This window comes from Pongo pygmaeus, chromosome 4 (assembly GCF_028885625.2).
Source record: "Pongo pygmaeus isolate AG05252 chromosome 4, NHGRI_mPonPyg2-v2.0_pri, whole genome shotgun sequence".
In the NCBI taxonomy this organism is placed as follows: domain Eukaryota; kingdom Metazoa; phylum Chordata; class Mammalia; order Primates; family Hominidae; genus Pongo; species Pongo pygmaeus.
In genome coordinates this window covers 62,369,618-62,397,548 of record NC_072377.2, presented here as the reverse complement: position 1 = coordinate 62,397,548, position 27,931 = coordinate 62,369,618, and the positions used below count along the sequence as shown (strand labels likewise).

Genomic DNA, 27,931 nt, shown 5'->3' with positions numbered 1-27,931 from the left:
CCTTTATAGGTTACCTGGTGCTTTTGTCTCTCAGCTGTTAAGATTCTTGCTTTCATCTTAACTTTAGATAACCTGATGACAATGTGTCTAGACGATGATCTTTTTGTGATGAATTTTCCAGGTGTTTTTGTGCTTCTTGCATTTGGATGTCTAGGTCTTTAGCAAGGTTGGGGAAGTTTTCCTCAATTATTCCCCCAAATATGTTTTCCAAACTTTTAAATTTCTCTCCTTTCTCAAGAACAGCAATTATTCTTATATTTGGTCATTTAACATAATCCCAGACTTCTTGGAGGCTTTGTTTATATTTTCTTATTCTTTTTTCTTTGTCTTTATTGGATTGGGTTAATTCAAAGACCTTGTCTTTGAGTTCTGAATTTCTTTTTTCTGCTTGTTCAATTCTATTGCTGAGACTTTCCAGGGCATTTTGCATTTCTATAAGTGTGTCCATTGTTTCCAAAAGTTTTGATTGTTTTTTATTTATGCTATCTATTTCCTTGAATATTTCTCTCTTCACTTCTTGTATCATATTTTGGATTTGCTTACATTGGGCTTCACCTTTCTCTGCTGCCTCCATGATTAGCTTAACAACTAACCTCCTGAATTCTTTTTCGGGTAAATCTGGATTTCTTCTTGGTTTGGGTCCATTGCTGGTGAGCTAGTATGATTTTTTTGGGGGGTGTTAAACAACCTTGTTTTGTCATATTACCAGAGTTGGTTTTCTGGTTCCTTCTCATTTTGGTAGGTTCTGTCAGAGGGAAGGTCTAGGGCTGCAGGCTGTTGTTCAGATTCTTTTGTCCCATGGGGTGTTCCCTTGATGTAGTACTCTCCCCCTTTTCCTATGTATGTGGCTTCCTGAGAGCTGAGCTGTAGTGATTATTATAACTCTCTTCTGGATCTAGCGACCCAGCAAGTCTACCAGGCTCTGGGCCGGTACTGGGGGCTGTCTGCACAGAGTTCTGTGATGTGAACCGTCTGTGGGTCTCTCAGCTGTGGATATCAGCACCTGTTCTAGTGGAGGTGGCAGAGGGGCGAAATGGACTCTATGAGGGTTCTTAGCTTTGATGGTTTAATGCCCTACTTTTATGCTGGTTGCCTCCTGCCAGGAGGTGGCGCTTTCCAGAGAGCATCAGCTGTGGTAGTGTGGAGAAGAACAGGCAGTGGGGTGGGGCCTTAGAACTCCCAAGAATATATGCCCTTTGTCTTCAGTTACCAGGGTGGGTAGGGAAGGACCACCAGATGGGGCAGGGCTAGGCGTGTCTGAGCTCAGACTCTCCTTGGGCGGGTCTTGCTGTGGCTGCTGTAGGGGATGGGGCTGAGGTTCCCAGGTCAATGGAGTTGTGTACCCAGGAGGATTATGGCTGCCTCTTTTGTGTCATGCAGGTTGTCAGAGAAGTTGGGGAAAGCTGGCAGTCACAGGCCTCACCCAACTCCCACGCAATCCAAAGGGCTGGTCTCACTCACACTGTGCACCCCTACAACAGCACCTAGTCTGTTTCCAGGCAGTGGGAGAGCAGAGCTAAAAACTTGCCCCAGGCTACCCGCCTCCTAGCTGTGAAAGCAAATATGCCTTTCCTTCTACCCCAGCCTGTGGAGTCTGCACACTAGATTCACACCCTCCCCTGAGTTCTGGCCAGGAGGCTTCTCTATCAGTTCAAATTGTTACAGAGTTCAGCTAGAGATTTCCTTCTCCCTGTGGCCTTGGCTCAGCACCTCTGGCCGCTCTCCTGGAGGACCCCTGTGAGGACAGGCAAAAACAGGTTGCTAGGGGACCCAGTGAGCTCCCAGGGGTTTTCCTGCTGCTTCCCCTACCCCTGTATTTTGCTCAGCTCTCTAAATTGACTCAGTTCCAGATAGAGTCGAAATCTTCTCCCATAATCTAGGCCTTCAGTTTCCCCAGTGGGTGTGTTCGGGGCGGACCATCTCCCTTTCCTGCTTCCACAGTTTTGGCACTCACAGTATTTGGGGTGTCTCCCGGGTCCTGCAGGAGCAATCTGCTTCCTTCAGGAGGTCTGTGGGTCCTCTCCTGAGAGGACCTGATTTATTCCTGCCGTTGTTCTGGGGCAAAAATTCACAATGTCAGCTTCCATATGCTCCCTCTACTTTAAAAAAACAGAAAAAAATACACCCGATACACTGTCCATACTCAGTTTTCACTGATTATCGCAATGTTATCCTTTGTAGCAACATTATCCCGCCAGAACCAAGATTCTATTTTGTCCCTTTAGTCTCCTTTACTCTAGAACACTTACTCAGCCTTTCACTGAAACTAAGACATATTAATTTTTATTAATCAGGAAACATAAGGCCAGGTGCGGTGGCTCACCCCTAATCCCAGCACATTGGGAGGCTGAGGTGGGCAGATCACTTGAGGTCAGGAGTTTGAGACCAGCCTGGCCAACATGGCAAAACCCTGTTTCTACTAAAAAATACAAAAAATTAGCTGGGCCTGGTGGCATGTGCCTATAGTCTCAGCTGCTCAGGAGGCTGAAGAGGGAGAATCGCTTGAGCCCAGGAGGCAGAGGTTACAGTGAGCTGAGATGGTGCCACTGCACTCCAGCCTGGGCAATAGAGCAAGACTCCGTCTCAATTTAAAAAAGAAAGAAAGAAAAACAAATACATAAATACAAGTAATGAGACATATGCTAGGGGGTGAATATTTTAAATATCATTTCATTTTATAACAGGAGGTCTTGGCAATAGTTCACGTGTGAAAAAATGAGAACCATTCTTTTTTCTTTTTTTTTGAGATGGAGTCTTCCTCTTATCACCCAGGCTAGAGTGCAGTAGCATGATCTCAGCTCACTGCAACCTCCGCCTCCCGGGTTCAAGCGATTCTCGTGCCTCAGCCTCCCGAGTAGGTGGGATTACAGGCATGTGCCACAATGCCCAACTAATTTTTGTGTTTTTAGTAGAGACGAGGTTTCTCCATATTGGCCAGGCTGGTCCTGGTCCTGAACTCCTGACCTCAGGTGATCCACCCACATCGGCCTCCCAAATTGCTGGGATTACAGGCATGAGCCACTATGCCTGGCCGATAACAATTCTTTTTTTTTTTTTTTTGAGACAGAGTTATTCTCTTGTTGCCCGGGCTGGAGTGCAATGGCGCAGTCTCGGCTCACTGCAACCTCCGCCTCCCGGGTTCAAGCGATTCTCCTGCCTCAGCCTCCTGAGTAGCTGGGATTACAGGCAACCTGGCTAACTTTTTTTTTTTTTTTTGAGACGGAGTCTCACTCTGTCGTCAGGCTGCAGTGCAGTGGCATGATCTCGCTGGGCATGTTGGCTCATGCCTGTAATCCCAGCATTTTACATAGACCTTTCCCAACTTTGGCACTGAAAGTCCACCCAGAAACCCTCTATTTCTGGGCAAAATGGGAGAGTTAATTACACTATAATCAGTAGACCATTAGTGACATGAATGTGAGGCCCCTAGAATGGTGAAGTTAGAGACAGAGAGACAGAGACATCTGTGTAAAGGTGATCATTGAAACTTTGGGAGGCATTGTCACAACTCAGGGACAAAAAGCCAGGGGAGAAGGCCTCAAAGGATTAACTAGAAGCTGAGAACCAAAGTATCTCTTTTTGGGCAAGCAATTTTCCTAGCCTAACGATAATAAAGCAAGGATTAACTTACCTACAATGCCTTTTAAGGTTTTTTTTTTTTTTTGAGACGGAGTCTAACTCTGTTGCCCAGGCTGGAGTGCAGTAGCACAATCTCGGCTCACTGCAACCTCTGCCTCCCGGGTTCCAGGGATTCTCCTGCCTCAGCCTCCCAAGTAGCTGAGATTACAGGTGTGCGCCACCATGTCCAGGTAATTTTTGTATTTTTAGTAGAGATGGAGTTTCACCATGTTGGCTAGGCTGGTCTCAAACTCCTGAACTTAAGTGATCCACCCACCTTGGACTCCCAAAGTGCTGGGATTACAAGAGTGAGCCACCGCCCCCTGCCTTAAATTATTCTTTATACCACTGTGAGCTGTTCATAAACTTACTGTCTTAGGAACAGAAATGAAATAAAATTCCTTATCCATCTAGGTCGTTGTTATCATTCCTTCAATCTGTGATTTCTTTACTAGACTCATTATTAATTTGAGAGATTTAATTTCTTTTTTAGTGTTACTCATTTTTTTTTTTTTCTGAGGTGGAGTCCTGCTCTGTCACCCAGGCTCCATGATCTCAGCTCATTGCAACCTCCGCCTCCCAGGTTCAAGTGATTCTCCTGCCTCAGCCTCCCGAGTAGCTGGGATTACAGGTGCCTATCGCCATGCCTGGCTAATTTTTGTATTTTTAAATAGAGATGGGGTTTCACCATGTTGGCCAGGCTGGTCTCAAACTCCTGACCTCAGGTGACCCACCCACCTTGGCCTCCCAAAGTACTGGGATTACAGGCGTGAGGCACTGCGCCTGATCTCATTTTTTTTCATTTAATTCTTTACGACCATTTCCACAGCTGCTTGTGATTATTACCTTTCCATTCTGAATTATTTCCCAGTATAGCCTTTTCTGCAATACGCTCCATTTTCTGCATCATGAGTTTCAGCAGAATGGATCTTTGGATAGATAAAATAGGAATAAATTTAAAAGTTTGTTCAGCTATGGAACTTGTAAAAATCATAGAAACTGTGCTTCTTCTATATTATTTCCCCAAAATAAGGAATATACTTAGACTTCAGTTGATGTATAGCTTCATTGTATTAATAAGTTACACACAGTTTTTTTCATCTAATTGTTGGTCCTTGTTTTGTCAAAAATGTTTTAACTTATTAAGTCAAGCATAAGTAATTAGTTTGGCTCAAGGTCTTAATTACAGGTCTTACAGGGACCCAAAGGTCATTTTTACTGCACTCCCATCCAGGGCTATTCCTGCTTTTGCTTCTATACTTAGCTTTCCTGATGACAGCAGATGCTAAACTTGACACATCCATATACAGGCATACCTCAGAGATATTGCGAGTTTGGTTCCAGACCATTGCAATAAAGCCAATATTGCAATAAAGCGAGTAACACAAATTTTCTGGTTTTCCAGTGCATATAAAAGTTATGTTTGCACTATACTGTAGTCTATTAAATGTGCAAATTATTATGTTAAAAAAATACAGTTTAATTTAAAAATACTTTGTTACTTAAAAATGCTAATGATCATCTGAGCCTCCAACAAGTCATAATCTTTTTGCTCGTGGAGGGTCTTATCTCAGTGTTGATGGTTGTTGACTGATAAGGTTGGTGGTTGCTAAACGTCAGAATAGCTGTAGTAATTTTTTTTTTTTTTTGAGACAGAGTCTCACTCTGTTGCCCAAGCTGGAATACAGCAGTGCAGTCATAGTTTATTACAATCTCGAACTCCTGGCCTCAAATGATCCTCCCTCCTTGACCTTCAAAAGTGCTGGGATTACAAGTGTGAGCTACTGTACCCAGCTGCAATTTTTTAAAATAAGACAACAATGAAGTTTGCCACATTGATTGACTCTTTCGTAAAAGATTTCTCTGTAGCATACAATGCTGTTTGATAGCATTTTACCCACAGTAAATCTTTCAAAATTGGAGTTTGTCCTTTCAAACTCTGCTGTTGCTTTATCAACTACGTTTATGTAATATTCTAAATCTTTTGTTGTCGTTTCAACAACGTTCATGGCATCATCACTGGGAGTGGATTTCATCTCAAGAAACCACTTTTTTTTGCTCATTCATAAGAAGCAACTCCTCATCTGTTCAAGTTCTATCATGAGATTACAGTAATTCAGTCACATCTTCAGGATCAATTTCTAATTCTAATTCCCTTGCTATCTCCAGCACATCTGCAGTTACTTCCTCTGCTGCAGTTTTAAACCTTTCAAAATCATCCATGAGGATTGGAATCAACTCCTTCCGAATGCCTGTTAATGTTGATATTTTGACCTTTTCCCATGAATAATGAAGGTCTTTTTTTATTTTTACTTTTTTTTTTTAACCTTATTTACACTGAAGGACTAAAATGTTCCTAATGGCATCTAGAGTAGTGAATCCTTTCCAGAAGATTTTCAATTTACTTTGCCCAGATCCATCAGAATCATCACTCTGTGGCAACTATAGCATTATGAAATGTACTTTATTTATTTTTTTGAGATGGGGTCTCACTCTGTCACCCAGGTTGGAGGGCAGTGGTGCAATCTCAGCTCACTGCAGTCTCCACCTCCCATGCTCAAGCGGTCCTCCTGCCTCAGCCTCCCGAGTGTCTGGGACCACAGGCGCATGCCACCATGCTCAGATAATTTTTTGTATTTTTGGTTGAGATGGGGTTTTACCATGTTGCTCAGGCTGGGAAATGTACTTTTTTTTTTTTTTTTGAGACAGAGTCTCGCACTGTCACCCAGGCTGGATTGCAGAGGCACAATCTTGCCTCCACCTCCGAGGTTCAAGCAATTCTCCTGCCTCTGCCTCCCGAGTAGCTGGAACTACAGGCATGTGCCACCACGCCCGCCTAATTTTTGTATTTTTAGTTGAGAAGGGGTTTCACCATATTGGCCAGGCTGGTCTCGAACTCCTGACCTTGTGATCCACCCACCTCAGCCTCCTAGAGTGCTGGAATTACAGGCGTGAGCCACCATGCCTGGCCTGGAAATGTACTTCTTAAGAATAAGGCTTGAAAGTCAAAATTACTCCTGATCCAGAATGAATGTTGTGTTGGCAGGCATTAAAACAACATTAATCTCCTGTACATCATGAAGGAAGTAACGTATACGATGGTCCATTTCCAAGACAAAGTGCCTTGAATAGGCTTGGGTCTGCAAACTACAGAAAGACAATATACTAGGCCCCTGCTTTAATAGCCAGTACCTACTTGTTGGGGCCCCACTTAGTTGCCCTCATCAGAACCAAAGAAGTTTAATCTAGAATAAAAGTTTACTAGACTGCAAAATAGCTCACTTTATCTATTCCTATCAGCTCACCTGACTACCTAGGTCATAAGTCAAATACTTGAAAAGCCCCTGAACTGACTATGATTGCAATGCATCGTAGGCTGCAACAAAATGCTGTGAGACAACCCTAAATAAGACACCTAAAAGCCCCTACCTAACAACCAATAGGCGACGTCTGGAAAGATTGTGACCCCATAGTACTCAGCCTATGAGGAACTGGGTGAGGGATCTGTGTACTAGGGGATAAATGGCTTGTTGTAACCATGGTGCGTGTGTCTGCCCATCAGACACCTGATCTTGCAAGACTGTCATTAAAAGTCTTGCTCCCACTATTCCCTGTGTCTCTGAGTCCATTCTTTGGGTTTGGACAGGTAAGTTTGTTTCTCACAATCTTCATCAGAGCTCTTGGGTGACCGGGTACATTGTCAATGAGCAGTAATATTTTGAAATGAATCATTTTTTCTAAGCAATAGGTCTCAACAGTGGGCTTAAAATATTCAATGAACAATCCTGTAAACAGGTGTGCTATCATTCAGGCTCTTTTGTTTCATTTACAGAGCACAGGCAGAGTAGATTTATCATAGTTCTTAAGGACTCCAGGATTTTTGGAATGGTAAATGTGCACCAGCTTCAACTTCAAGTCATCAGCTGCATAAGCCCCTAACAAGAAAGTCAGCATGTCCTTTGAAACTTTGAAGCCAGGCGTTGACTTCTCCTGCCTAGCTATGAAAGTCCTAGATGGCATCTTCTTCCGATAGAAGGCTGTTTCATCTACACTGAAAATGTGTTGTTTATAATAGCCAACTTCATCAATGGTCTTAGCTAGATCTTCAGAATAACTTGCAGCTTCTACATCAGCACTTGTTGCTTCACTTTGCCTTTGATGTTATAAAGATGGCTTCTTTCCTTAAATCTTTGCTAGCATCAAACTTTCTTCTGCAGCTTCCTCACTTCTCTCAGCCTTCATAGAATTGAAGAGTTAGGGTCTTGCTCTGGATTAGATTTGGTTTACAGGAATGTTGTGGCTGGTTTGATGTTTAATCTACTAAAACTTTCTCCAAATCAGCACTATATCTGTTTTACTTTCTTATCACTCGTTTGTTCACTGGAGTAGCACTTTTAATTTTTTTCAAGCACTTTTCAAAAAAAAAAAGGACTTTTCCTTTGCATTCACAACTTCGCTGTTTGGCACAAGAGGCCTGGCTTTTTTTTTGTTTATATTCCAAGTTTGTATATTTTATTATTAAAAAAAATTTTTTTAATTATACTTTAAGTTCTGGGATACATGTGCAGAGTGTGCAGGTTCGTTACATAGGTATACACGTGCCATGGTGGTTTGCTGCACCCATTAACCTGTCATCTACATTAGGTATTTCTCCTAATGCTATTCCTCCCCTAGCCCCCTCACCCCTTGACAGGCCCCAGTGTGTGATGTTCCCCTCCCTGTGTCCACATGTTCTCATTGTTCAATTCCCACTTATGAGTGAGAAGATGCGGTGTTTGGTTTTCTGTTCCTGTGTTAGTTTGCTGAGAATGATGGTTTCCAGCTTCATCCATGTCCCTGCAAAGGACATGAACTCATCCTTTTTTATGGCTTCATAGTATTCCATGGTGTATACGTGCCACATTTTCTTTACCCAGTCTATCATTGATGGGCATTTGTGTTGGTTGCAAGTCTTTGCTCTTGTGAATAGTGCTTCAATAAACATACATGTGCATGTGTCTTTACAGTAGAATGATTTATAATCCTTTGGGTGTATACCCAGTAATGGGATTGCTGGGTCAAATGCTATTTCTGGTTCTAGATCCTTGAGGAATCACCACACTGTCTTCCACAATGGTTGAACTAATTTACACTCCCACAAACAGTGTAAAAGAGTTCCTATTTCTCCACATCCTCTCCAGTACCTGTTGTTTCCTGACTTATTAATGATCGCCATTCTAACTGGTGTGAGATGGTATCTCATTGTCGTTTTGATCTGCATTTCTCTAATGACCAGTGATGATGACTTTTTTTCATATGTTAATTGGAGAGGCCTAGCTTTTGGCCTACCTTGGGTTTTTTGTTTTTTCTTTTCTTTTTCTTTTTTTAAAACAAAAACAAACACAGTTTCACTCTGTCACCCATGCTGGAGTACAATGGTGTGATCTCAGCTCACTGCAACCTCCACCTCCTGGGTTCAGGCAATTCTTGTGCCTCAGCCTCCTGAGTAGCTGGGATTACAGGCATGTGCCACCACACCCGGCTAATTTTTGTATTATTAGTAGAGACGGGGTTTTGCAGTGTTAGCCAGGCTGGTCTCGAACTCCTGACCTCAGGTGATCAACCTGCCTTGGCCTCCCAAGGTGCTGGTATTACAGGTGTGAGCCACCACACCCAGCCCTGCCTTGGGTTTAGATGTGCCTTCTTCACGAAGCTTTATCATTTCTAGTTTTTGTTTTAATGTGAGATGTGTTATTCCTCCTTTCACTTGAACACGTGGAGGCCATGGTGGGGTTACTAATTGGCCTAATTTTAATATTGTGTCTCAGAGAATAGGGAGGCTGAGGAGAGGGAAAGAGACAAGGGGAACAGCCGAGTCAGAGGAGCAGTCAGAGGATACACAACATTTATCAAGTTCACTGACTTATATGAGCATGGTTCATAGCAGCCCAAAACAGTTACAATGGTAACATCAAAGATCACTGATCACAGATCACCATAACAGGCACAATAATAATAAAAAAGTTTGAAATCTTGTGAGAATTACCAAAATGTGGATGCAGTGACACCAAGTGAGCACATGCTGTTAAAAATGGTGCCAGTGGACTTGGTCAATCCAGGGTTGCCACAAACCTTCAATTTGTAAAAACTACAGTATCTATAATTAAAGCATTGCAAAAGAAAATTCACAAAGTGCAATAAAATGAGGTACACCTGTAATACTGTGATGCCTTATGTTTCCGCAGCAGTTTTTCATACTTATTTGATTCCTACGGCTGTGAAGTGGATAGTTCAAGTTCTGCTATCATTCTCATTTCAAAAAATGAGGTATCTGAGATGCAAAGTGAGTTGACCAATGTCACAAGATGAATCAATGGAGGTGCTAGCAGAGGAGGCAGAGACAGAATCTCTGACTCCTAAGCTGATAGTCTTACAACATCAGATGCCACTTGATGCTCATATAATGTCACCCAAAGGTATAAAGCATACCTGAAATTTGAATATGTGACCTTGCTAGCCACATTGGCCCCATTTTTTGCCCATCATTTTGTTGAATTCTAGCCCATAGTTAAAAATTTAAACCCACAGGGCCGAGCACGGTGGCTCACATCTGTAACCCCAGCACTTTGGGAGGTCGAGGCAGGTGGATCACTTGAGGTCAGGAGTTTGAGACTAGCCTGGTCAACATGGTGAAACCCCATCTCTACTAAAAATGACAAAAAATTAGCTGGGTGTGGTTGCAGATGCCTATAATTCCAGCTACTCAGGAGGCAGGAGAATCACTTGAACCCCGGAGGCAGAGGCTGCAGTGAGCCAAGATTGTGACACTGCACTCCAGCCTGGGTGACAGAGCGAGACTCCGTCTCAAAAAAAAAAAAAAATTTAAACCCACGGGATAGAAACTGACTTATTAGATGTGGAATATAGTGAGAAGAATTTGAGAGAATGAATTTCTTTTGCTCCCTCTCCCCCATGCCAACCACCTGTGTATGCTCAAGTCCCCGAAGTGTCTCAGCGGGCTCTGTATACAACTGTGGCAGATTGTATTTTCAAAAGACGGCCACAACAATATCTCCAAGCCCACATGCTCTTCTTATGATGTGCTGTGCCTTTGACTCTTCTCTTATAGAGAGGTGGTATCTATGATCCCTTCCCTTGAATGTGACTGGGTGACACTATGTGACTTCTGAGAATAGACCACAGAAAGTGGTGATGAACTCTGCCTGATTCCCTTGGGGCACTTACTTTTGGAACCTGGCCAACATACTGTGAGGATGCCCAAGCAGCCACATGGAGGGTCCATGTAAAGGTATTCCTGTCAATAACTCCAATTAGGTGCTCAGCCAACAGTCAACATTAATGACCAGACATCTAATAAGTGAGTCTTCAGATGACTGCAGTCCCCAGTCTAGATGGACTATCTTGACTCCCTCCTGTCCTGGGCAAACCAAGACAGTCAATTATCCTACCCTAGGTGTTGAGTCACATTATCTCCTCTGCCCCTGCCACACTAGCTTTGGAGTCTTCCTAGCTGAGCCCCAGACCTCATGGAACAGAGACAATTGCTCAAGCTGTGCCCTTTCAAGATTGTTGACCAACAGGATCTGTGAGCATAATATCCTGGTTGCTGTTTTATGCCACTGAACTTGGGATGGTTCAGCAAAAGATAATTGGAACAACTTCTGAGGATTTAGGATCCTCCACCTTTACATGATCCAAAGCTCCAAGCAAAATATCTCCTTCAAAGTGAAACAATTCAAGCACAGCCCAAACCTAGACAAAGGATTTCAGGGGATGGAAATTTCCTCCCCAGCCTAGCAATCCGACACCTAACTTCTATAGTGGAAGATTTAGTCTACAGTCCAGTCTAAGCCTGGGGATGTTACTAGTTAAGCTATTGTCTGTCTTTTTATGCACCTGGATGAGTAATTGGAATATATGATCTCTAATAGCACATACAACCCTAGAATTACAGGATTTACATGTTGTATTAGTTCATTCTCACACTGCTGTAAAGAACTACCTGAGACTGGGTAATTCATGAAGAAAAGAGGTTTAATTGACTCACAGTTCCACAGGCTTAACAAGAAACATGACTGGGAGGCCTCAGGAAGCTTATAATCATGGAGGAAGGTGAAGGGGAAGCAAGAACCTTCTTCACCTGGTGGCAGAAGAGAGAGAGATGGGGTGGGGGAGCGCCACACTTCTAAACCATCAGATCTCATGAGAACTCACTCACTATCACGAGAATGGCATGGGGGAAATCCGCCCCCATGAGGCAATCACCTCCCACCTCCCACCTCCCCTGACATGTGAGGATTACAATTCGACATGAGATTTGCGTGGGCACACAGAGCCAAACCATATCACATGTTAATGTAAATGAATTGATCATTTAGTTTAGTGGAAGCAGTTTTTCATACAGGACCTGGAAGGGCGAATATGAGAACCATGTGTTCCTGAAAATAAGTGATGAGCTTGGTCCGCCCATTGTTTTTTTCTCTCCTGTATCATCAGCCTGAGACTGAGGTGCTTTCCACTGCTCAAGGCAGGTGCCTCTGGCCACATTTAAACACATTAAGTCTGTCCAGCACTGCTAGCTCTCTACTGCTTTTCACAACCAAGCTAATTCATTTTTTATTTTGAACCTTCAAAATTAAAATATAAACAAGGAACAAAAAAATATACAAACCATAAAAGTGACGTTTACTGGATTATCACAAAATACATTCCTTGATCACCTTTCAAGGCAACAAAGTAAATATTGCTAACACACCAGAAACCCCTCTCATGCCCACTCCCAATCATTGCATCCTCCCTTACCCCAAAGGCAACCTCTTGGCTTTAACACCAGAGTTTAGCTATGCTTGTTCAAACTTTATGTAAGTGGAATCATGTAGTATATAGTTAGCATGTGGCTTCTCTTGTTCATCGTTGTGCTTCTCAGATTCATACATGTTGCACCACGTAGCTATTTCTTTCTGTATAGTATTCCACTATATGTATATACTACAACTTACTTATGTATTCCATTGTTGATGGGCATTTTTGTTAGTCTCAGTTTTTGGATATAACAAATGTATTGCAATAAACATTTTGGTACATGTCTGTTGGTCTGTTAGATATATATCTAAGATTGGAATTACTGTATCATAGGATATGTGCATATTCACATATTTAGCTTTAGTAGGGAATATCAAATAGTTTCCTTTTTTTTTTTTTAGAGACATAGTCTCGCTCTGTCTCTCAAGCAGTAGTGCAGTGGCTCGATCATGGCTCACTGCAGCCTCGAACTCCTGGGCTCAAGTGATTCTTCTACCCCAGCCTCCCTAGTAGCTGGGACCACAGGCACCCACCACTGTGCCTGGTTAATTAAAAAACTTTTTTTTTTTTGTAGAGACAGGGTCTCACTGTATTACCCAGGCTGCTCTGGAACACCTGAGCTCAAGCAATTCTCCTGCCTCAGCCTCCCAAGTAGCTGGGACTATGGGAGTGTGCCACCGTACCTGGCTAATTTTTTGTATTTTTAGTACAGACAGGGTTTCACCGTGTTAGCCAAGATGGTATCGATCCCCTGACCTCGTGATCTGCTCGCCTTGGCCTTGCAAAGTATTGGGATTACAGGCGTGAACCACCACGCCCAGCTGAGATTTTTTTTAATGAGGACTTCCAGGTTTCAGTTTCATATATAATGAGCCTAGAAGTTGCCACTCCATCCTAACAAGTGAAAAGCTGAATAGACTGAAAAATCAGCAACACTTCTTGGATCTACAAGAGAGTTGGGAACACAGGGAAAACTGCTTCCCCCAAGATTGTAGAGACAGACAGGGTATCCCAGGGAATCATGATTTACCAGAGCAGAGACTCATGAATGGAAATTACTGCCAGGAACCAGTAGGAGTCAGAATTTACCACAGCAGAGACTCATGAATGGAAATCACCGCCAGCCAGGGTAGGAAAACTTGAGCTGAAATTGACAGATTGCTAAAGGCTCAGTACAGACAAGTCTGACAGTTTAAAAAACCCAGGGGAACCTACTCATAAGCCGTTCCCCCAACTTTTGTGAGTTTTACCTCCAGGGGCTTGACCAGCTTCTCACAGTAAGTATCAGAGAAAAATCTTCTCATGCTTCTGGCAGGAGGAGGGGGAAACGAGGCATTTTGAAATATGCCAGAGCACCCTGTTCTTCTTAATAAGTAGAAACTAGTTAACCAGATCCTAACCTGCTGGGGCATTATCAGAGCCTAACTGGCTGAGGAAAAGGGAAATACCTAATTCCAGCCCACTGTAGAGAATGCTTCCCCTCCTCTCCGCACCTTCCTACCACACCACTAAAGGCCTATTTACAGGAGTTCCTTTTACTCAGTACACCATTTCTGGCTATCAATGCGAAATTACAAGGCATACTAAAAGGCAAAAACACAAATTGAAGAGACAGAGCAAGGATCAGAGCCAGACGTGACAGGGATATTGGAATTATCAGACCAGGAATTTAAAACAACTATGGGCCATCCATTTCTCCATCAGCCAGGAAGGGCATTGGTGTTGAGACTGACATACCTATTAAGGACAGTAACTACCAGGGCTTCCAGTGCTTTAACAGAACCTCAATTGCTTGGCCTTCTGACCAAGTGTCTGTGATTTCATATTGTTGGAGCATTTGTTGGAGCACTTTATAAGTCTGCTGTGGCTGAACCAAGAAAGAAAGCATCTGTAGATTTCTAAAAAAATTGTAATCCCACGAAAAGTTTTGTGGAGATGAGGAAAGTGCGAAGCGATTTCAGAATATAAAGAATTTCTTTGTGTTGTATTACCTAGAAGTTTGTCATTGACCTGTGTTCCTGAACTATGAAACATGAATATGTGGGCTGAGAAATAGTTTCCTTTGATAAATAAACAATTATCAAATACTTTGGACAGTTAAAAAAATAAAACAACTATGATGAATATGAGAAGGACTCCAATGGATAAAGTATGTAACATGCAAAACCAGGTTGTTGGCTGGGCACAGTGGCTCACGCCTGTAGGGAGACTCAGGCGGATGGATCACCTGAGGTCAGGTGTTTGAGACCAGCCTGGTCAACCTGGTGAAACCCTGTCTCTACTAAAAATACAAAAAATTAGCTGGGTGTGGTGGCGTGCACCTGTAATCCCAGCTACTCAGAGGCTGAGGCAGGAAAATTGCTTGAACCCAGGAGGCAGAGGTTGTGGTGAGCTGAGACTGAGCCACTGCACTCCAGCCTTGGCGACAGTGAGACTCCATTTCAAAAAACAGACAAACAACAACAACAACAAAAAACCCAAACCAGGTGGGCAATGCAAGCAGAGATGGAAATCCTAAGAAAGAGTAGAGAATCTCTGAGTTTGGGGATATTCCAATAGAAACCTCCAAAACTGAAAAGCAAACAGCATACAGACTGAAGAAAGAAAAAAAAAGAACAGAATATCCAAGAACTTGGCGACAACTACAAAAAATGTAAATATGCGTAATGGGAACACCAAAAGAAGAAGAAAAAGAGAAGGGATAAGAAGACATATTTGAAACAATAATGACTGAGAATTTTCCCAAAGTGATGTCAGACACCAAACCACAGATCCAGGAAGCTCCGAGAACATGCAGGAGGATAAATGCCAAAAACAAAACCAAATTCCACAAAACTACACCTAAGCATATAATTTTTAAATTACAGAAAATCAAGCCAGGCATGGTGGCTCACACCTGTAATCCTAGCACTTTAGGAAGCCAAGGCAGGAGGATCGCCTTAGCTAGGGAGTTCAAGATCAGCCAGGGCAGCATAGTGAGACCTCGTCCCTAAAAAAAAGGAAAAAAAGACGAAAAAAAAAGAAAGAAAATCAAAGATAAAGAAAAAGTCCTGGAAGAAGCCATAGGAAAAAGCACCTTAGCTACAGAGGAGCAAAGATAAGAATTACATCCAATTTTTCCTCAGAAATCATGCAAGCAAGAAGAGAATGGAGTGAAATATTTAAAGTGTCGAGTGAAAAAAGGCTATCATCATAGAATTATGTACCCTGAAAAATTATTTTTCCAAAGTGAAGGATAAATAAAGACTTTCTCAGACAAACAGAAATTGAGGGAATTTGTTATCAGTAAACTTGCCTTGCACAAAATATTAAAGTAAGATCTTTAGAGAGAAGGAAAATAATGTAGGTCAGATACTTGGATCTGTATAAAGAAAGGAAGAACATTTAAGAAGGAGTAAGTGAAGATAAAAACTTTCTCTTACTTGACCTAACAGATATCCGTTTGTTAAAAACAATAACAATAATGTATTCAGTTATATATGCATCTATATTTCTGTATGCTTACATGTAAATGAAACGAATGGCAGCAATGGTACAAGGAACAGGAGGGAGAAATTATTAGTATTATTATATTATTTGAGACAGAGCCTTGCTCTGCCCCCAGGCTGGTGTGTGGTGGCACAATCTCGGCTCACTGCAACCTCCACCTCCTGGGTTCAAGCAATTCTCCTGCCTCAGCCTCCCAAGTAGCTGGGATTACAGGTGCACGCCACCATGCCCAGCTAATTTTTGTATTTTTTAGTAGAGACGGGGTTTCATCATGTTGGCCAGGCTGGCCTTGAACTCCCGACTTTGTGATCTGCCTGCCTTGGCCTCCCAAAATGCTGGGATTACAGACATGAGCCTAGTATTTTGTTATTATAAAGTATTTTGTTATTATAATAGTATTATAATAATAACAATAACAATAGTAAAACAAAATAGGCCTAGTATTTTGTTATTACAAAGTATTCATACTATCAGTGAAGTGGTATAGTGTTATTTGAAAGTGGACTGGATTAGTTGTAAATGTATTTTGCAAAGTCTAGGGCAATGACTAAAAACTTAAAAAAAAGAAGTATAATTGATATTCTAAAAGAGAACACGGAATCATATGAAATGCTCAATTAAACCCACAAAACACAGTAAAAGATGTAAGACAAAAACAGGAACAAAGAACAAGGGCTACAAATAAAAAGTAGTAATATATATGGTAGATATTAATCCAACTATGTCAACAATCACTTTGAACATCAATGGTCAGAATGCACCCATTAAAAGACAGAGATTGACAGAATGGATCAAAAAACAAGACACAACTATATATAGCCTATAAGAAACCCACTTTAATTCCAATTAAATCAGAACAACAACAAAAGAAATCCACTTTAAATATAAAGATGCACATAGATTACAAATAAATGGATGAGCTGGGTTTGGTGACTCATGCCTACAGTACCAGCTGCTTGGGAGGCTGGCAGGAGGGTCATTTGAGCCCAGGAGTTTGAGTCCAGCCTGGGCAACATAGCAAGACCTTGTCTCTTAAAAACAAAAAGTAGGCCGGGCGCGATGGCTCACGCCTGTAATCCCAGCACTTTAGGAGGCTGAGGCAGGTGGATCACCTGAGGTCAGGAGTTCGAGACCAGCCTGGCCAACATGGTGAAACCCTGTCTCTACTAAAAATACAAAAATTAGCCAGACGTGGTGGCGGACGCTTGTGACCCCAGCTACTCAGGAGGCTGAGGCAAGAGACTTGCTTGAACCTCGGAGGCGGAGGTCACAGTGAGCCGAGATCGTGCCACTGCACTTCAGCCTGGGGGACAGAGCGAGACTCTGTCAAAAAAAAAAAAAAGTAAATTTATGTAGAAAAATATACTATGCTAACCATAATCAAAAGAAAGCAGGAGTAACTACAGCTAACCCCTAAAAAACATGGGCTTGAATGGTGGGTCCACTTAGACACAGCTTTTCTTTTGCCTTGGCCACCCACAAGACAGCAAGACCAACCCCTCCTCTTCCTCCTTCTCCTCAGCCTACTTACCATGAAGATGATGAAGATGAAGAACTTTATGATGATCCACTCCACTTAATGAATAGTAAATATATTTTCTCTTACTTATGATTTTCTTTTTTTCCCTTTTATTTATTTATTTATTGTATTGATAGGTTTTTGGCAAACAGGTGGTATTTGGTTACATGAATAAGTTCTTCAGTGGTGAGTTATGATTTTCTTAATAACATTTTTTTCTCTAGCTTACTTTATTGAAATAAAACAGTATGTAATACATGTAACACCAAAGATGTGTTAATCAACTATGTTATCTGTAAGGCTTCTGGTCAATAGCAGACTATTAGTAGTTAAGTTTTTGGGGAGTCAAAAGTTACACACAGTTTGCTAGGCACAGTGGAGTATACCTATAATCCCAGCAACTCAGGGCCTGAGGTGGGAGAAGCACTTGAGGCCAGGAGACCAGCCTGGGTAATATAACAAGACTCTGTTTCTAAAAAATAAAATAAAAACAAAATGTAAAATAAATAAAATATAAGTTTTATATGGATTTTCAACTATGCAAGGGGTCAGAGTTCTTAACCCCTATTGGTTCAACCCCTATGTTGTTCACTGTATATTAATTTCAGACAAAACAGACTTCAAACAAGGAGAGTTATCAAGAATAAAGAGGGACATCATATAATAATAAAGCAGTCAATAATCAAAGAAGACAACAATTCTTAACATGTAGCATCTAATAACAGAGTGTCAATATATGTGAGATAAACAGAATTGCAAAGAGAAAGCAATGAATCCCACCATCAGTGGAGATTTCAACACTCCTCTATCAGAAATGGACAGATCCAGTAGGCAGAAAATCATTATGGACATAATTGAACTCAAAAACACTACCAAGGCTGGGCACAGTGGCTCACTCCTGTAATCCCAGCACTTTGGGAGGCCGAGGTGGGTGGATCACTTGAGGTCAGGAGTTCGTGACCAGCCTGGCCAACATGGTGAAACCCTGCCCCTACTAAAAATACAAAAATTAGCTGGTGGCGTGTGCCTGTAATCCTAGCTACTCGGGAGGAGTTCTCAACAGGAGAACCCGGGAGGCAGAGGTTGCGGTAAGCCGAGATCGCGCCACTGGCCACTGCACTCCAGCCTGGGAGACAGAGAGAGACTCTGTTTCAAAAACAAAACAAAACAAAACAAAACACAAAAAAGCAAAAAAAGAAACCAAACAAACAACTCCCAAAAAACACTACCGCCGGGCGCGGTGGCTCACGCCTGTAATCCCAGCACTTTGGGAGGCCGAGGCGGGCGGATCACGAGGTCAGGAGATCGAGACCATCCTGGCTAACACGGTGAAACCCCGTCTCTACTAAAAATACAAAAAATTAGCCGGGCGAGGTGGCGGGCGCCTGTAGTCCCAGCTACTCGGGAGGCTGAGGCAGGAGAATGGCATGAACCCCGGGGGATGGAGCCTGCAGTGAGCCGAGATCGCGCCACCGCACTCCAGCCTGGGCAACAGCGAGACTCCGTCTCAAAAAAAAAAAAAAACAAAAAAAAACACTACCAAGCAACTGGATAAAATTAACATCTATAGACAACTTCATCCAGTAACAGCAGAATACACACTCTTTTCAAGCTCTCATAGAACATTCACTAAGACCACATTCTGGGCCATAAAATACACCTTAACACATTTAAAAGAATACAAATCATACAATTTCTGATTTCAGGTCACAGTAGAATTGAATAAGAAATCAACAACAGAAAGGTAACTGGAGAAATCCCAAAATCTGTGGAGATTAAACAACAGACTTCTAAATAATAAATGGGTCAAAGACTAAATGAAAAAATATTTTGAACTGAATGAAAATGAAAATACCATTTATCAAAATTGGTAAGATGCAGCGAAAGCAGTGCTTAGAGGGAAATGTATAGCATTGAATGTCTATATTAGACAAGAAGAGAGATCTAAAATCAATAACCTAAGTTTTCACCTTAGGAAACTAGAAAAATAGAGTAAATTAAATCCAAAAGTAAACAAAAGAAAGGAAAAAATAAGAATTAAAGCCAAAATCAATAAAATTGAAAAATTGTACAGCTTTTTTTTTGTTGTTTTTTGTTTTTTTTTTGAGACAGAGTCCTGGCTGGAGTGCAGTGGCATGATCTCGACTCACTGCAACCTCTGCCTCCTGGGCTCAAGTGATTCTTGTGCCTCAGCCTCCCGAGTAGCTGGGATTATGGGTGTGGGCCACCACACCCAGCTAATTTTTTGTATTTTTAGTAGAGACAGGTTTTGCCATATTGGCCAGGCTGGTCTCGAACTCTTGGCCTCAAGTGATCCACCCTACTTGGCCTCCTGAAGTGCTGGGATTACAGGCCTGAGCAACCATGCCCAGCCAAGAATTGACATCCTTTTAAACATTGAGTCTTCCAGACAAAGAACATGTTATATCCCCCTATTTATTTAGGTTGTCTTTAATTTATTTCAATAATATATACTTATTGGATTTATTGCCATATATTTGATGTTTTTGAAATTATCAAAATGGTGTCTTTTTAAATGCTTATTTTCTATTTGTTGCTGGTATAAAGAACTAAAATTGACTTTGCAATCCATCAAGTTTAAATAACTCATTAAATCTAATGATTTATCCATAGCTTATTTTGGATTTTTAGGTTTAAAAGCATATTACCTGAAGTTAATGACACTTTCATTGTTTTGTTTCCAATCTTTAATCAATTTTTGATTTTTTGCTTTATTGCACTGGCTAGTACCATATTGAATGAAAGCAGATATCCTTTTATTATTCAAGAGAAATCTCAACATTTCACTGTTAAGTATATGGTTACTGTAGATTTTTGTAGGTGCTATTTACCATATTATGTAAGTTTTCTATTATCCCTAGCTTTTAAAGAGTTTTATCATGTAGTGTACACATTTGTAATCAGATGCTCTACTCGTCGTCAATTATTTTAATTTATTTTAAAAATAGTAATGCTTTTTGCTCGTTTGTTTGTTTTTAGGCAGGGTCTCACTGTATCATCCAGGTTGATATGCAGTGGCACAATCTCGGCTGTCTGCTGCCTTGACCTCCTGGGCTTGAGTGAGCCCCCTGCCTTGATCTCCTCAGTAGGTGAGACTGCAGGTGGGTTACCATAGGCAGCTCATTTTTTTTTTTTTTTTTTGAGACAAAATCTTGCTCTGTCACCCAGGCTGGAGTTCAGTGGTACCATCTTGGCTCACTACAACCTCCACCTCCCAGGTTCAAGTGAGTCTCTTATGCTTCAGCCTCCCAAGTAGCTGGGGTACAGGGGCGCACCACCTGTACATTTTGTATTTTTAGTAGAGACAGGGTTTCACTATGTTAGCCAGTCTCATCTCGAACTTCTGGACTCAAGGGATCTGCCCTTCTCTGCCTCCCAAAGTGCTAGGATTATAGATGTGAACCACTGTGCCCAGCCTTTATTTATTTATTTATTTATTATTTTTTTGAGATGGAGTTTCACTCTTTTTGCCCAGGCTGGAGTGCAATGGCGGGATCTCGACTCACTGAAAACTCCACCTCCCGGGTTCAAGCGATTCTCCTGCCTCAGCCTCCCAAGTAGCTGGGATTACAGGTGCCCGCCACCACACCTGGCTAATTTTTGTATTTTTAGTAGAGATGGGGTTTCACCATGTTGGCCAGGCTGGTCTTGAACTCCTGACCTCCAGTAATCCACCTGCCTCGGCCTCCCAAAGTGCTGGGATTGTAGGCATGAGCCACCGTGCTCGGCCCGGTATTTTATTTTTTATAGAAAGGATGTCTTGCTGTGTTGTCCCACGCTGTTCTCAAACTCCTGGCCTCAAACAATCCTTTTGCCTCAGCTTCCCAAATTGCTGGGGTTAGAGGCGTGAGACACCATGCTCAGCTTATGTAATACTTTTTTTTTTTAATTAGAATTTTACATAGACAATGGTAGCCACAAGTAGTTCTTGGGCATGGGCACACCCTCCTCAGTTTGTCATCCTCAGTGTTGGTCTCGGGAGCTCTGTCCAACGCTCTCTTGAAGTTCAGGCGGGAGGTGTACTGAGACAGGTGCAAGGCCAGTGGTGCAGGGTGTGTGGAGGGGGCACGATTGGCACGGCCCCAGGCTCTGACCGCTGGTCTGTGGCAAGACTCACATAGAATCTCAATATATAGAGCATACAAAATGAACTGCTGTGCTTTAAAATGAAGTGAGGGTTTTAAAGCTCCACCTACAGCCTGTTTTTTGCCACCAAGCTGCAGCCTTGGAAGCAGCTCGTCGTGAGAATGTAGTTCGAAAACCAGTGCGCCAAACCAACCTCCTTACTTTAAACCATTTCCTTACTTTCCAAAGCTCTTAAGTATGCAATTCGATAAAAGTGAAATAATAAATAGCTAAAATAGATTGACCATTTACTCTGTGCCAGATATACTCTTAAGGGTACATGGACAATCTCATTTAATCATCATGACCATCCTAGACGATGCCATTAATCAGATAATTTATCATTTTATAGATGAGAAAAGTGAGGTTTGAAAAGTTTAAGTTAACTTAGCCCAAGAACACATAGCTAGCAGGGGGTGACTTTGATTCCACAATCTGTTTTTTGTTTTTTGTTTTTGAGATGGAGTTTTGCTCTTGCCCAGGCTGGAGTGCAATGGCACGATCTCGACTCACCGCAACCTCAGCCTCCCTGGTTCAAGCGATTCTCCTGCCTCAGCCTCCAGAGTAGCTGGGATTACAGGCACCTGCCACCACGCATGACTAATTTGTATATTTTTAGTAGAGATGAGGTTTCACCATGTTGGCCAGGCTGGTCTCAAACTCCGGACTTCAGGTGGTCCACCTGCCTCGGCCTCCCAAAGTGTTGGGATTACAGATAACCATCCTAGTAGATGCCATTAATTCAGATAATTTATCATTTTATAGATGAGAAGAGCGAGGCTTAAAAAGTTTAAGTTAACTTAGCCCAAGATCACATGGATAGCAGGGGATGACTTTGATTCCACAATCTGTTATTCTTTTTTTTTGTTTTTGAGATGGAGTTTTGCTCTTGCCCAGGCTGGAGCGCAATGGCATGATCTCAACTTACTGCAACCTCGGACTCCCTGGTTCAACTGATTCTCCTGCCTCAGCCTCCCAAGTAGGTGGGATTACAGGCGCCCACCACCATGCACAGCTAATTTTTGTATTTTTAGTAGAGATGAGGTTTCACCATGTTGGCCAGGCTGGTCTTGAACTCCTGACCTCAGGTGATCCGCCTGCCTCAGCCTCCCGAAGTGTTGGGATTACAGGTGTGAGCCACTGCACCCGGCCCACAATCTGTTATTCTTAATAGGTAAATTAATCTGCTTTCCAGTTGATATATTTCATCCCTAATCAATGTAGCTAGCCATGTTTGAAAACACCTCCTACTTTAAGTTCAAGGAACATCTGTTACATGTTTGATTTTGCCTACATAGCAGCACAGCTGGCTAAATAGGTGATGAAAGACACGTAATGGGAGGTGGCAACAAGAAGTGCTGATTGCAATTTGGAAATCTGTATCCAGAGTAGCACATTACTTTTGAAAATATATCATCCGGGCTAAGCATATTAATTATTCAGATGTCATCTCAGATGTAGTACTTGTCAAAAACAAAGAGTGCTGTGTTCCCAAAACACGTCACACTCAGTGCACCTAGTATCAGAAGCTGTTTATGTTCATTCTAAATTACTTCAGTGCTTCAACTTAAGCCTTTTCTATTTACTATGCATGGCCTTAGATGAGTTGTTCATTGTGTAAAAATATCTAGGGACTGATAATGATGAATTTTATGCTCCAATATGTTGTAGTATGGATGACACTGAATCTGGTCTTTCATTTCATTAGTATTTTTTTCTGGTAGAGTTTCTAAAGGATTCCTCCTCCTCCTCCTCCTCCTCCTCCTCCTCCTCCTCCTTCTCTTGCTTCTCCTCCTCCTCCTTCTCCTGCTTCTTCTCCTCCTCCTTCTTTTCTCTCTCTCTCTCTCTCCTTCCCTCTCTCCCTCCTGTCTTCTCCATGTCTCTCACATACTATTTATTTATTTATTTATTTATTTATCTATTTATTTTTGAGATGGAATCTTGCTCTGTTGCCCAGGCTGGGGTACAGTGGTGCAATCTTGGCTCACTGCAACCTCCGCCTCCCAGGTTCAAGCAATTATCTTGCCTCAGCCTCCTGAGTATCTGGGATTACAGGTGTGTGCCACCACACCCGGCTAATTTTTTGTATTTTTAGTAGAGACAGGGTTTCACCATGTTGGTCAGGTTGTTCTCGAACTCCTGACCTCAGGTGATCTGCCCACCTTGGCCTCCCAAAGTGCTGGGATTACAGGTGTGAGCCACTGCATCCAGCGTACACCAATTATTATATTTCCTTCTCAGAGACCTATACATTGTTTTAACATAACATAACTTGAAAGTATATTTTCTAGTTACTTACATTCATGACCAAAGTTTTTTGCAAGATAAGACAGACAACTCTTCCTTCTGAGATATGAGTGTGCTGATGGAAACCTCTCAAGGAAAATTCTATATGATCCCACCCAGCGAGCACCTCCCTCAACTTGTGTGTCCTTCTGGCTCCACTTCTGCTATTGAGGAAGACCTAGGCATTCCTAGCCTCAGTGACCCCTCCTTTCCTCCCTCTTCCTCTTCCCTGTACTCTGACAAAGATTCCCTAAATTCCTCCCATTCTTTCCATCCCAGGTCAGGTCAAGCCCGAGAGAAATAAAGTCCAGAGAAAATGTTCCTTTATTTCTTGATAGGAATAAGCAGGTGAGGAATGCATACAGAAACATTACATTGGATGCAGATATTTCTCTTCCAGACTGACATCAGTCTTTAAAATTAGACTGGACGTGGTGGTGGATGACTGTAGTCCCAGCTACTTGGAAGGCTGAGGTGAAAGAATTGCTCGAGCCCAGGAGTTTGAGCCAGCCTGAACGACATAGTGAAACACCCATCTCAAAAGCAAACAAACAAATACATCAAGCTACATCAATGTTACGTCAATGTTATATCTCAATGAAAAGTTAAAAAATATGTTAGATTCATCAAAGACCACTGACCATTTAGATCTTCCTCCTAGCTTTAGACTCTCTAACTGAAATTTACTACTTAGATTCCTAAATAGTTGTAAATCTAATTCTTCTTTAAGTATTTTCTGGGAAAGAAAGTTGATTGCTTTCATCAACGACCAATGTCAGAGCTTAATGGTTCTTAATGATTCTTCTATTTTCATCAGAGATAATTATTTTCATGAAACACTTGAATCTGCATTCCAATTTATGCATGTGCAAGAGTCAGTTTCTTTCACAGGTTCTCAACCCTGGCTACACTTGAGGAGCCCTTAGAAAATACTATTATAATGCCTAAGATGGTGTCAAAAAGAAGTTAGGAAAAACAAGACAGGTAACAAATATAAACAGACTGGTGGTGGCTGGGCGTGGTGGCTCACACCTGAAATCCCAGAACTTTGAGAGGCCGAGGCAGGTGGATCACAAGGGCAGGAGTTCAAGACCAGCCTGACCAACATGGTGAAACCCCATCTCTACTAAAAATACCAAAATTAGCCAGGCGTGGTGGCGCACGCCTGTAATCCCAGATACTCAGGAGGCTGAGGCAGGAGAATCACTTGAACCCGGGAGGCGGAGGTTGCAGTGAGCCGAGATCACACCACTGCACTCCAGCCTGGGTGACAGAGCGAGACTCCATCTTAAAAAAAAAGACTGGAGAAAGTATGGTTCTAAGTACCAAAGAAATCAAACATAAAGATAAATGTCTGGGGATGGGAGGTGGGTTATCGATGAAGCTAACAAACTACTCAACAAGAGGAAAACTTTGGAAAACAATAAAGCTAGAGAGAAAGGAGGAGAAAAAATGAAATTGGATTTGACTGACCAGCTAAAGACCTTGATCCACTGGTCAGCACAACCCAAAGCTGGGGGTTAAGAGCAACCTCCGATAATGTGCAAGAGGCTGCAGATATTTCATTATCACAAGGTAAACCTCTGGGGAGGGATTATGACAATAGTGAAGAATGACCAACAATTAGTGACAATATTTGAGAAAAAATAATAATAGCTAACACTTGGTAGGCACTATTCCAAGTATTTTATGTACATTAACTCATTTAACCCTGAAAATAACCCTACAATATAGTCTAGGATAACATCTATTTTGTAGATGAAGGGGTCCAGAATATACCATCCCCAAATATACCACTTTGGTATAGGTATTATTTTGAGCTGAAAGCAATTGAGAAATAACAGATGCAGGAAGAGACGCTGCCCTTCCTCCATCTGCCTAAAAGCAGGGCATACATTTTCTTTTGCGAAGTTGGCATAAATCTCCGCCAGCACTCCTGTACCAGGATGAAGAGAAAAACTCTTATCATCAAACAGAGAACTAGCACTGAGATAAGTTTGCAGAAACAAACCTTACTCAAATAACTCTTATCTTTCATTAGTTTCCCCCATATATTGCCTAGACGCTTTTCCACAATTTTTCACCCCTAGAAGCCAAAACTTCATTTACTTTATCTAGTCACTTCTCTACAATTTATCATCCTTTGTTAAAATGATATGGAAACTCCTTTGTCTAGGTCAGGTACAGTGGCTCACACCTGTAATCTCAGCACCTTGGGAGGCTGAGGTGGGAAGATCACTTGAGGGCAGGAGTTTGAGATCAGCCTGGGCAACATAGTGAGGCCTTGTCTCTAGAAAAAATAAAACACAATGAATGGAAAAAAATGATTCACCATTTGATTGAGACTTCAACTCTCATTCTCTCAATGCCACCATTTGCTCTCTTTTATTGTGGAGGGGCTGATTTTGTCTTCACTGATCAATCAGAGCTTGTATTCGAGGATGGTTCCTTCACTCCTTACTCTGATGCATTAATCCATTGCCCTCTCCAAAGACTTTCTGATAGGGTGGCTTCACACTCACATTTGTTCTTCTCACTCTGTAGGAAAACCAGTTTAGGACACCTTATAAAGAAAAGGATTGCATTGTCCAGGATTCAATAAGGAAGATTTTTAGTCATCTTGGTCACCTTGGTTTCTTAGGCTTGACCCATGCTCACACTCCCCAAAGTTCTGATCCTTCCTCCTTGTCTACAGAGCTATCTGATTAAAGGAGATCACGATCCTACAGACCCCCTCTAAGAAGCCAGTTCCTAAAAATAGGTGACGAACACTCAGGTACCTGAGACATTAAGAAGATAAGCTCTGGAGTTAGATTGTCAGGGTTCATATCCTAGTGCCTTCTATAATGTTAAATAAATGTTATTTATATTCAATAATTGAAAAGAAGATACAAGGATACATTATGAGAGCACAATACAACTTAGAATATACATATTGCTTCCAGAGTTTACATGAGATGAATATAGTCACTTATTCATTTTAGTTTATATTTGATATGTTTTATTTCATATCTTTTTCATACAGGTGAATGCACTTAGAACAATTTATACACTGGGGTAAAAGAGAATGCATAGTTTTTAGCATTTGTTGTGAATCCTTCAGATGTTGGATACTGTGAGTTCTAAATTTCTCTTCAAAGAATCAGTTATGTCATTATGTTCAGTTCTTTGTCCTCCATTTTAAAGTTTAACTTCCTCATAGTTTCAGTAAACAACATTTTCCACTAGTTTTAATCAGCAGTTCACATCTGTTCCCCGGGTCACCTGCTCTGTCCTGACTCATCCTGGTCACCTGCTTTGACCTGAGTCACCCCGGTCACCTGCTATGATTTAAGTCACCTTTAGTTACCTGTTCTGTAACCGTCTTTCCTGCCAAACTGCTCACCCCACCACTCTGGCTCATACCCCTGCTTTCTTTAAAATAGCCAATTGGAATTAGCCTAGACTGTGCAGTCCAACCCTAGCCAATAGGGAAATGACACAGCAGCAGGGGCTACCTGCATCAGGAATAAGAACCCCTTCCCCTCCCTTGTTCACATGTGCTCTTGCCATTGCTCCATCTGCAAGTTGCACCCTTCTATAGAAGTAAAAATTGCCTTGCCGAGAAAATTAAATTTATGTTTGAGTGCTATTTCTTTGGTGGCACCAAAAATTTATTTATAACACAGGTGACTTGAACTAAATAGGAAAATGAAAAACGTGAAATTTTTTTCTAGTTTATAAAAGAGCACAGGCTAAAATAACATTAATTTAAAAAGTAGAAAATCGAATTTTGTCTACAGTATAATTAAAACTGAGAACAGTTTGATTTATGGTGATATTAGAATTATGGGTGAAATTTTCTTTTATTTCAATTTATGTTAAGGCTGTTATAGCTATCATGTACGATAAATGAATAAAATTGAGCTATTGAAAAAAACTATGTTATAATGTATATGTAAATTAAAATATTTTCTTCAATTAGTTCCATGTTTAAAAGCATTGAAAACCAGTATAATGTCTCAACATTTTTTTTTTTTGAGACAGAGTCTCACTCTTTCGCCCAGGCCGGACTGCAGTGGCGCTATCTCG

The 27,931-nt window shown here is 41.7% G+C and overlaps 1 pseudogene; it reads right to left on the bottom strand.

Moving 5' to 3' along the window:
* Nucleotides 1-5,841, bottom strand: part of LOC134739548 (RNA ligase 1-like) — a 44,688-nt pseudogene extending 38,847 nt beyond the window's left edge.
* Between the last annotated feature and the right edge of the window lie 22,090 nt (nucleotides 5,842-27,931).